Source organism: Cibotium barometz, chromosome 25 (assembly GCF_041138505.1).
Source record: "Cibotium barometz isolate CiBa-2024 chromosome 25, ASM4113850v1, whole genome shotgun sequence".
Taxonomy (NCBI): domain Eukaryota; kingdom Viridiplantae; phylum Streptophyta; class Polypodiopsida; order Cyatheales; family Cibotiaceae; genus Cibotium; species Cibotium barometz.
In genome coordinates, this window is record NC_141070.1 from 11,953,780 (window position 1) to 11,966,398 (window position 12,619).

Sequence of the window (12,619 nt, forward strand, 5' to 3'; positions counted from 1 at the left end):
CAGTTTGGTCAATATTTGACCATTTTTAGGTCAGTTAAGCTAACTTTTTAGAACTAGACTTGAATGAGGAGAGAGGAGAGATGAAATATCTCAATTTTTATGAGTTTAAAACTCCTTCAAGCATGTGAAATATGCACCTCCTTTAAAGAACTCCCCTTCCTTACATATGTGTCATAATGGAATCATTTTAATATTGCTCATAGTTTTTTTACTAATAAACCTTGTACATTTTCAACTCTTCATCTTATGTGAAATATGCACCTCCTTTAAAGAATTCCCCTTCCTTACATATGTGTCATAATGGAATCATTTTAATATTGCTCATAGTTTTTTACTAATAAACCTTGTACATTTTCAACTCTTCATCTTATGTGAAATATGCACCTCCTTTAAAGAATTCCCCTTCCTTACATATGTGTCATAATGGCATCATTTTAATATTGCTCATAGTTTTTTACTAATAAACCTTGTACATTTTCAACTCTTCATCTTATGTGAGCATTTACTCATTTTTGGATACCCAAAATATCTCATATTTTTAATATTGCTCATAGTTTTTTACTAATAAACCTTGTACATTTTCAACTCTTCACCTTATGTGAGCATTTACTCATTTTTGGGTATCTTCTTTTTACAAATTTGGATTTATCTCTTCCCTACACATGGATTGATGCTATTGGCCCATAGGAACCTTAATTGGACCATAGTCTAAAGATTTCTGAAAATCTAGACCCTTAGACTAAGGTTCTTTATACCTATTTCCAATTAATTCCAATTGCACATTGGAAAATTCTTTTTGAATTTCTGTTTCAGGGGAACTCATCTGAATTATAAGAGATATTTTTCTATCCAAAAATATTCAAAATCTGAATATTCTCTCTCTAGAATAATTTTTCTCTCTCTAGGCTAAAATAGTTAGCAACAGGGTCTTTATATTTCTGAAGAGGGTTGATTACAGGGGAAGATACTAGACATCAAAAAGGGGTTGGGGGCGGAATCTTACATTCTACCCCACCTAAAAAACGCGAGATGTCCTCATCTCGCAACTTGTGATAATTTCGCAAGATTCACGAATATGAGACTTAGAGAAAAATTTTAATCAAGATTAACCACCAAGATAAGTCTTAAAGAGAGCAAGATTCAAAATACGAACAAGATTTAAACTTTATTCATTCTCGGAACTTATACAGTAAAGATAGAGGAACTCTTTACACTTCCATAAGCCCGTCCATCATATGGTCACAAAAGCAGTCCTCACAAGCTGCACAAGTATAAGGTAACTCATCTATGGGAATGATTCTGTGGGTTATTGCTGCGCCTATCTCAGTGGTATGAGGTGTTCTAACAAAAGGACCTCTGAGAGGCAAGCCAAAAACGGGGTAAAGGCATATCTTCTCATGAGGAAGAAAACACGCCAGTAAGAAGACCCGCTCAGAAAACCCAGGATGCCTTGATCTCATGACGCAGTAGTATCGGGGACCCAAACCCAAAGCTTCAATAACCATGGCCAAGCGGACATTGTTACGAAAGTGCTGCTGACCCCAGGGTGTTACCCTAGTTATGTCTTGATAGGTCCGCCATTTTGTCTGCGCTACAGAAGTTCCCAACTGAGGGAAAAGTGAGCGCTCATACTGCTCTATAAAATCTTTCTTCACAGACTCCCTTGCGTCTTGAAGGTGAGAAATCATCATGGATAAAACTAATTCTTGTTGCCAAGCCATGAAGGAGATTAAGAAAGAAAGAAGATCGATGGAAGTAAGATTACTGTGAACGACAAGTAAAAGTTACGACTTATATAAAGGAAGGAGCTAGCGTAACTTAGAAGCCAATGGTAACTTGCCACTGAAGTTTTACCGTCTTTCCATGATTTGGGTTTGGCACATTTTTCTATAGAAGGCATTCAGAACTTTGAGATGAGGAGATAAAAGAAGTTCGTAAGCTAAATCACCTACTTTCTTTGGTCCACAATATCTGGGAGATAACTTCTTATACTTCCCAAGAGATAAAGAACTTCTTTTGGGCCGTACTCGAGACCAAAACCTTGACATCCAAAACATCGATTCTCACTTCTGAACTCGCTGTTCTGAATCCTTAAAACAGGTGGGACTCTTGAGAAGTATTCAGGAAAAAGGTTCTTCCTTTTTTAAACAGAATCTTTCTTTTATTTTAGAGAGAGAATAATTATAAGATCAGAAAGGGAGATTCTTACTCCTGTATACCTCTAAGGCTGGGGGAGGAATCTTACATTCTACCCCACTTAAAAGGTGCAAGATGTCCTCATCTCGCAAGTAGAGGACAACTTTTTTGCTTAAGATCCAATTTATTCTGGGGTTCCTTATATTCCGGTCAACCAACAGAATATGGGGATAAATATCCCTTATATAGAATTTATCATTAAATAACAATTCATTCAAATCATATCATTCATATCTTTAACACGATAATGGTCCATTAGACCGAAAATTTCCTTCTGAACATTCCTCCACGGAATTTAAGTTAAGCAAGTTCTCAATTTGTCATTCCTTAACTTGATCTACCGTCTCAAGTATTAACAGTAGCAATTTGACAACATAATCCACTAATCTCATAGTGATTTGCTGAATCATTTTCATCATTTATCATTACAGGGACTCGTCCCAATCATCCACATTGTGGTTTCGCTCAGCTTATTACATTTCAACCCATTTTCAAGGATCATCATTTTTCAATCAGAATCCAAATCAATTCATCAGTTCAAACAGAATTAAAAATCATATCAACCACATTCAAAATCATCATCTGGATAGCATTAACGCTTATAATTTCAAGTCTTAGATTTACTCGTATATACTGTCGGTAAAGAGCTGCAGTTATACCCTCGGTATATACGGATAGTCATGATACTCGAAACTATAAGGTAAATACCATCATGTCTAGGTCTCAAGCAAGTCAGGGTTCCATACAATTGCGGTACTTCCAATTGAAGACCCAATTACTAATTTACGAATTTCAATTTGAATTAACAATTTGTATGAATTATATCAAACAATTACAACCTTTTTGTGCGTCTTGATAAACTTTTGACATAATTTGCTCCTCAGTTGATCTTATTGGAGATCTATGACTTAAGTCTGATAAATAGATTTTTCTTTATCCGATCGTCCGTTAAAAAAAACATTTGTATATTTATATACAAGTTGTAATAATTACATAGAGTGGCTCGGCTCCAAAATTCAAAATCTCTTCGAGAGACGCATAAGACGACGGTACTGGGCTATAGTCATGCCCTGTTACATAAGTTCTCTAACTGCGAAGGGAGTTATTATTTTCTCCTTAGGGATAAATCGACTAAGGAGTCTATAAATTCGACATGAAAGTCTGAAATTTCGAGGTGTCGAATGATATAGAATGACCCCACGCACCATTTTCAGCTTTAACAAGATCATAGTCAATGAGAGATTCTGCCACAGCATTGTACGGCGGTTGCAATGGGCGTGGACATATTGCCCTGCAAACCACTTATGTTGTATTCTCTCCGCTGGGGTAGGAAAATATAAATCCGCGAAATGGCGTGCGAGTCTTGCTCGGCTTGTTTGAGTTGAAGCGGAAGAGATGAGATGCTCGAAGGCAAATGCAATCATATCTTGAGACTGGGTGAGGTCGGGAATACCAGATAAATGTGGAACTTCCATCTATAAAAACAATTTCTTTGATTAAAATTTCTTCATTAAAGAAGCTTACGGGATGAAAATACATTATGAAAATGCTGTTTCTGAATTCTTATTACCAATTTCAGATAAGAATTTAATTATCTTTATTAGCTTTCAAAAGCTGCTCTGATACCAACTGTGAGATCCCAATCTCCACCACGCAACAGATTCGGGGTACTAGCAGCGGAAGTAGCACATCGTGCGCGGGTAGGGGTCTCACACTCGGGGCCTCGCCCACGGATATCCGGAGAAGAGACTAATCCGTCGGTTTGTCCAAAATCGAAACCGGAAAAACTCCCTTTTCCCGGAAAGCACGGGCGATTCCACCAGATAACTTTGTACTCTAACGTAGTCAAGATCCTTATCGATCACGCTGATCCGACTGCACCTATAAAGATACTCGGTCGGATCAAGGAAGAAACTTGCACTTGGATCATTGTGATCAACGCTTTTTTCCCCATCAAGAGGCACAGCCATTGATTCCTATCCATAGAACAATTACTATCCGGGATTTACTTTATCTATCGTAATAACAGAAATTAAAATCTCGATTTACGGATCCATCAGTCCAACCTAACCCCATCCGATCCCATGGGTTAGCCAACCGCCCAACCACTATAGTGATGGGATCCAATTTGAAATTTGGTTAGGTTTTGTCCTGGGTACCAAGGAAAAGAGTTCCAAGGCCCCCTAGCCGGAAGTTCATGCAAACATAAAACTAGTCATACCACTTACACACCCAATATGAAATTGCCTTTTTCTTAGCATCAACTAGCTTTGAAACAATCCTTTAATAAAACCATTATGTCACTGATGACAATCCTCAAAGTCTCTGGTTGAATCCTTATTTCCAGTCATTCTTTCATCGGTGTACTTATGGCATCATTGGCAACCAGAACGCTCACCACCTGTTCTCTCAGGGGCCTTTTCCATAGTTCCTAGCTCATAGTAACCGGCAATATATTCATATAATAGAATGGAATCTCCGTGGAAGATCAGCAAGATCAACCCACAGATCCATATAAGAAGAGCCATGGACTCATCTGTTGAGGACCAGCAAGGTCAATCAACCAGATCCATGCCCGGTTTCAGAAAACAACTCTTACTCCTTGTTCCAATATCTTCCACGACGCACGTGTGGGTATCTTCGGCGACCCAGAGCCCGAGCACCGTATGGTCAGCACCCTCTAGGATCCTTCGCAGGTGACCTAGCGCTTCACTCATAGGCCGCTTCCTTGGTCCCTCATCCACCGTACCGGAAGCTCACCATTTAAATCGAGCCGAGCCTGGTCAAGACCTCGATCGACCTTGCTACGCGAGACGTCCTCCATTGACTCTCCGTCAGCAGTTGCAACTTTATCAGTTCAATCTTCATGACCTTAATCCTTAAGACGGTCAAAATGCTTCTCCAGCATTCTTGACATAAAACAGTCATTTACAAACAGTCACAAATACAGTTTCTATAACGAACTCTTGTCTTTCCATATTATCCACTCTCGGACCACATTACTTATTCTACATTCCATTCAGTGTGTACTCGTTCTCATCCATTCACTCATATAGACTACATTATCTCACATACATCTTCATATTCATTATTCTACATACATATCCATGTTCGTACGTCCACATCATACATCCAATTTCACATTCATACATACGCATCTACATGCATACATCCACATCTACATTCATACATCCATACCTCCATTTCCACATCCACACATCCACATTCATATTCATACATCCACATTCACATGCATACATCCATTTTCACATCCTCATTCATACATCCACATTCACATACATACATCCACATCCGTATCTACATCCATACATTCACATCCACCTCTTCATTCACAATCACATCCATACATCCACATCTACATACATACATCCACATCTGTATCTACATCCATACATTCACATCCACCTCTTCATTCACAATCACATCCATACATCCACATCTACATACATACATCCATACATCCACATCTATATACATACGTCCATTTTTACATCCTCATTCATACATACACATCCACATACATACATACACATCCGTATCTACATCCATACATCCACATCCACATCAACATTCACATTCATACATATACATCTACATGTATACATCCACATCACATTCATACAACCATATTACATCCATTCTCGTCCTAACACATCCCATATACATCTTAACACATCCTAACTCATCTTAACACATTCTATCACATCTCATACACATCTTATCACATCTTTTTACATCTCATACACCTCTTATCACATCCTATCACTTTCCATACGCATCTTATCAAATCTTATCACATCTCATACACATCTTATCACATCTTTTTACATCTCATACACCTCTTATCACATCCTATCACTTTCCATACGCATCTTATCAATTCTTATCACATCTCATACACCTCTTATCACATCCTATCACTTTCCATACGCATCTTATCAATTCTTATCACATCTCATACACCTCTTATCACATCTTATCACATTTCATATCTTTTTTTAAAAAAAAGAGAATTCTTATATTTGATATAAGATTTCTCTACACATTTATTTATACATAAATTCCATTTAAGGAGACTAACACTTTCGAAATTAAAATCAATCTTTTATGCATCTTCTTATGCATAATTTCAATTTGGTAGGGAATTACACTTTTAGAATAAAAGAATTTCTCTTATGCATCTAAGTTAAGCATAAAATCCATTTATGAGAAAAATCACACTTTTAGTATAAAAAGAATATCTTTTATGCATACCTATATGCATGAAATCCAATATGATAAAAGTAACACTTTTGATATAAAATTTTTTTCTTTATGCATACTTCTATGCATGAAAATTAAAAATGATAAAAGTAACACTTTTGATATAAAAAATTTTCCTTTATGCATACTTCTATGCATGAAATCCAATATGATAAAAGTAACACTTTTGATATAAAAATTTTTCCTTTATGCATACTTCTATGCATGAAAATTAAAAATGATAAAAGTAACACTTTTGATATAAAAGATTTTCCTTTATGCATACTTCTATGCATGAAAATTAAAAATGATAAAAGTAACACTTTTGATATAAAAATTTTTCCTTTATGCATACTTCTATGCATGAAAATTAAAAATGATAAAAGTAACACTTTTGATATAAAAATTTTTCCTTTATGCATACTTCTATGCATGAAAATTAAAAATGATAAAAGTAACACTTTTGATATAAAAATTTTTCCTTTATGCATACTTCTATGCATGAAATTTAAAAATGATAAAAATAACACTTTTGATATAAAAATTTATCCACTATGCATACTTCTATGCATGAAATAAAAATGGTAAAAATAACACTTTTGATATAAAAACTTATCCTTTATGCATGATATTAAAATTCAATTTCTCCATGATTGTAATGAAATTCTTTCAATTAATCTAGGATGATAATTACTAGAATATGGTAGGAAGTCCTCTTTTTATGCTTTGAATGAAATTATTTTATGCATAATTTTTATAAAAATTTTGCCATAGCTCCGCTGCTATGACTGATAAATCTCAATTTTTCTAAGGGATAATGCTTATCATTAAGGAAATAATTAAAATGATCTCTAATTGGATTATTAATCCATAATGGATTGAATCATCAATATACATAAACTAAAAGCATAGAAAAAAGCCATTAATTTGACCTCAAGCATAGCTTAATCTTGGGTTAAGGAAAAGCTTTATGAAAAGCTTGATTTGGATTGAGAACGGGTCATGAGTATGACCATTTCTTGAGTGAGAGAGAGAATTTACATAAAAATCATTAGAATTTAAACATAAATGAAAATTAACTTCAATAGCATTTATTAAATTATGTAACTCTTCACTACTATTCAAACTTCAATAGCATTTAAAAAACCATACCAATTAAACTTCTCAAGCTTGAGAGGGGTTGAGAAGAGAGAAACATTGAGAAATTATAGAAAGATCAATATTCACTAATTACCTTACAACTTGCTTGATTCTTTGTTCATGGTAGAGGCCCCCAACCAATCAATTGGTTAAATATGTTGATGGAGCCACTAATGGGGATTGAAGAAAGAGGGAAGCTCCAAAAACTAGTGAATTATTAAATGAATTCACAGTTCTTGGCTTAGGTGGAGTAGAGTAACGATGCATAAACACTATCTATTTTTCAACAAGGGGGAGGCTTCTATTTATAGGAAAAATTGAGCTCCTAACCAAACAAACTGATTCTAGAATTTTCTAAATCAGTTTGGTCAATATTTGACCATTTTTAGGTCAGTTAAGCTAACTTTTTGGAACTAGACTTGAATGAGGAGAGAGGAGAGATGAAATATCTCAATTTTTATGAGTTTAAAACTCCTTCAAGCATGTGAAATATGCACCTCCTTTAAAGAACTCCCCTTCCTTACATATGTGTCATAATGGAATCATTTTAATATTGCTCATAGTTTTTTTACTAATAAACCTTGTACATTTTCAACTCTTCATCTTATGTGAAATATGCACCTCCTTTAAAGAATTCCCCTTCCTTACATATGTGTCATAATGGAATCATTTTAATATTGCTCATAGTTTTTTACTAATAAACCTTGTACATTTTCAACTCTTCATCTTATGTGAAATATGCACCTCCTTTAAAGAATTCCCCTTCCTTACATATGTGTCATAATGGCATCATTTTAATATTGCTCATAGTTTTTTACTAATAAACCTTGTACATTTTCAACTCTTCATCTTATGTGAGCATTTACTCATTTTTGGATACCCAAAATATCTCATATTTTTAATATTGCTCATAGTTTTTTACTAATAAACCTTGTACATTTTCAACTCTTCACCTTATGTGAGCATTTACTCATTTTTGGGTATCTTCTTTTTACAAATTTGGATTTATCTCTTCCCTACACATGGATTGATGCTATTGGCCCATAGGAACCTTAATTGAACCATAGTCTAAAGATTTCTGAAAATCTAGACCCTTAGACTAAGGTTCTTTATACCTATTTCCAATTAATTCCAATTGCACATTGGAAAATTCTTTTTGAATTTCTGTTTCAGGGGAACTCATCTGAATTATAAGAGATATTTTTCTATCCAAAAATATTCAAAATCTGAATATTCTCTCTCTAGGCTAAAATAGTTAGCAACAGGGTCTTTATATTTCTGAAGAGGGTTGATTACAGGGGAAGATACTAGACATCAAAAAGGGGTTGGGGGAGGAATCTTACAATTCTTCTCTTTTTTCACTTATTTTATGATTTTTATGATTTTTTATGCTTTATGTCTTCTCTAAAATTGCAAATGATGTTATGCCTCATTACAAAAAGGCATTCCCCTCTCTTCTCTAGTAAATCCAACCATTCTCTATCCTAGGTGAATGTTAAATGAATAAAATCAAGTTTTTCATAATGTTTCTCTTAAATAAGTAGAAAAATGTTACTTTAGAATGAATTAAATACTCTTGATGCACTCCTAATTAATTTTAGAGTCTTAAAATTGAAAAATAGTCAGCCATACAAAGGAGGTTATGGCAAAAATTTTCAAAAATTTGGAAATAAGTATTATCTTTCATTAGTCTAAAAGACTAATCCTTATGATTTCTATATTCTAAAGTGCCATTTTCATGCATATAGAAGATGCATTTTGATTATTTGTATAAAAGAAATTTAGTTTTATTATAAAAGTATTACTTTCATTATAATTGATTTTCATGCATAGAAGTATGCATAAAAGATTATTTTTTTATTATAAAAGTGTTACTTTTATCATATTTGATTTTCATGCATAGAAGTATGCATAAAAGATTATTTTTTAATTATAAAAGTGTTACTTTTATTATTTTTTATTTTCATGCATAGAAGTATGCGTAAAAGATTATTTTTTTATTATAAAAGTGTTACTTTTATCATATTTGATTTTCATGCATAGAAGTATGCATAAAAGATTTTTATTATTATAAAAGTGTTACTTTTATCATATTTGGATTTCATGCATAGAAGTATGCATAAAAGATTATTTTTTTATTATAAAAGTGTTACTTTTATCATATTTGATTTTCATGCATAGTAGTATGCATAAAAGATTATTTTTTTATTATAAAAGTGTTACTTTTATCATATTTGATTTTCATGCATAAAAGATTATTTTTTCATGATAAAAGTGTTACTTTTATCATATTTGATTTTCATGCATAGAAGTATGCATAAAAGATTATTTTTTATTATAAAAGTGTTACTTTTATCATATTTGATTTTCATGCACAAAAGTATGCATAAGAGATTATTTTTTTATATTAAAAGTGTGCTTTTCATCATAAATGGTTTTTTATGCATAAATGGGTGCATAAAAGATACTTTTTATATTAAAAGTGTGATTTTCATCATAAATGGTTTTTATGCATAAATGGGTGCATAAAAGATATATTTTTTATATTAAAAGTGTGATTTTCATCATAAATGGTTTTTATGCATAAATGATTGCATAAAAGAATTTTTATATTAAAAGTGTGACTTTCATCAGAATTGGATTTTATGCATAATTAGATGCATATAGAATCTTTATAATTATATTAAAAGTGTGACTTTCATCAGAATTGGATTTTATGCATAATTAGATGCATATAGAATCTTTATAATTAAATAAGGGTCCTCCTTAATCCTCTATTTAATTTTCATAAAAATTGAAAAGAATGAATAAGTAGATAATCTGTGAGAGAAAATTCTACCATTTCATCTTCACTAAGATGGTAATGAGAAAATTCAATTAAACTATCGAAGTCAGAGATTGAGATAAATGATTATTTTATTCCTCTTAAGAAATCCATGTTTTAGAAATCTGTAAGCAAATATTCGTTTAGAAAAAGAGAAATTGAAATAGTACCTTTGGAGAAAGATAATTTAGGAAGAATCTTTCCAGACCCAAACTCTGATTCAGACTATTGACCAAGACCTAATTCATTCGTCAATGACGATGTGATCAGTTCAGGAAAAATGTACTCAAATCACCCACCACCGAATCTGAAACTAAGATAAGACTTTTGATTTTGATCTGAGGATCAAGTTGACAGAATTCGAGGAATTCTGTTTGGAATTCAGACCTGGATCTAGAAGTATTGGGATACGGATTTAAGATTTATTTATGGTATTCAAACAAAATCAAAACTATAAACTTGCATAGAAACCCTGTTTTCTTAAAAGATTGTCTTATGCCAGAATGCTGGAGGGAGCATTTGGCATATATGTTTATTCAAGGGAAGTTCGGTTGCAACAGCTGGCGGGGAGTGTTCGAGGAACAGCTCACGCGGCAAAGCCTGTCGAGGTCTTAACTAGCATCGGTATGGTTAAAATGGTGTGCTTCCGGTATGATGGACGAGGGCCGACGAAGCGGTCCCTGAGTGAAGTGCCAGGACACCTACGGAGAATCCTAGAGGGTTCTGACCAGGCGATGCACGGCCTCGCAGTGCCGAGGACACCCGTTCCTATGTCGAGGAAGATATTATATGACAGACCAATGTTATTGTAATCTATCACTGCATCTCGTTGTTGACTCGCTGGTCTCAAAACGGAGAGTCCAGAGTGATACTGTTTTGTGAGAAACAAAGACTCAATGGAAATTTTGAAGTATGACATGTGTAATCAGTAAATTGTTTGTCAATGGATTGTTTTTATTAAAGTTTTAAAGAGGAGTGTGTGCGTATCTGTTTTCTAAAGCTAAAGCTAAGAAAGGCAATTTAATTATGGGTGGGTGAGTACTTGTTTGGTTCCACCGATTCCAGTGGTAGGGTGGTGGCTAACCCATGGGCCGGATGGGGTTAGGCTGGAATCATGGAGTTTTAATAATCAAACTGAAAAATCTTAGGATTACGCTAGGCTTCGAGTAGATAGTTAATTCCTTGATAAAATTTTCAATTGAGTGGATCAACGGCTGTGCCTGATCTTGATTAGGAAAAAAGTGTTGTAATCACTCAGATTGATCAAATTATATCAGTGATAGTTTCTTTTTAATCTGATTTATTCAGGTGAAGGATAGTTTAGAATTGATCTCGTTAGAAAAATTCGTTAAGAAAAATAAAAAAGGTGGAATCGTCCCCGCTTTCCGGGCATGGAAAATTTTCCCGGTTTCGGTTTTCGGAGTGACCACCAGCTTAGTCTCGTGCTCGGACATTCATGGGCGAGGCCCCGAGTGAGAGACCCTGCCCCGCACATGAGGGGGCTGCTTGCGCTGGTGGCTGTCAGCTCTGTCGGGAATCCGCCGGTGCACGGAGGGGGCAGAGGGATCCCATAGTTGGTATCAGAGCAAGTTGAAAGCTAATAAGGATAAACAAATTTTTATCAATAAAAAACTCAGAAAAAGCATTTTTCATAATGTATTTTCATTCCGTAAGCTTCTTTAATGAAGAATTTTTAATCAAAGAAATTATTTTTATAGATGGAAATTCCCTGTTTATCTGGTATTCCCGACCTCACCCAGTCTCAAGATATGACTACGTTCGCCTTCGAGCATCTCATCTCTTCCACTTCAACTCGAACAAGCCGAGAAAGACTCGCATGCCATTTAAAGGATTTATATTTTCCTGACCCACCAGTGGAGAGACGACAACATAAGTGGTTTGCAGGGCAATTTGTCAATGCCTCTTGCGACTGGCGTGCAATGCTGAGGTAGAACCACTCATTGGCCATGATTCTGATAAAGCTGAAAATGACACGTGGTGTCATTCTATATCATTCAACACCTTGGAATTTCAGACTTTCATGCCGAATTTATAGACTCCTTAGTTGATTTATCCCTAAGGAGAAAATAATAGCTCCCTTCGCAGTTAGAGAACTTATGTAGTAACAGGGCATGACTATGGCCCAACTGCTACGGTCCTCTTATACGTCTCTTGCGCGAGGAGATTTTGAATTCT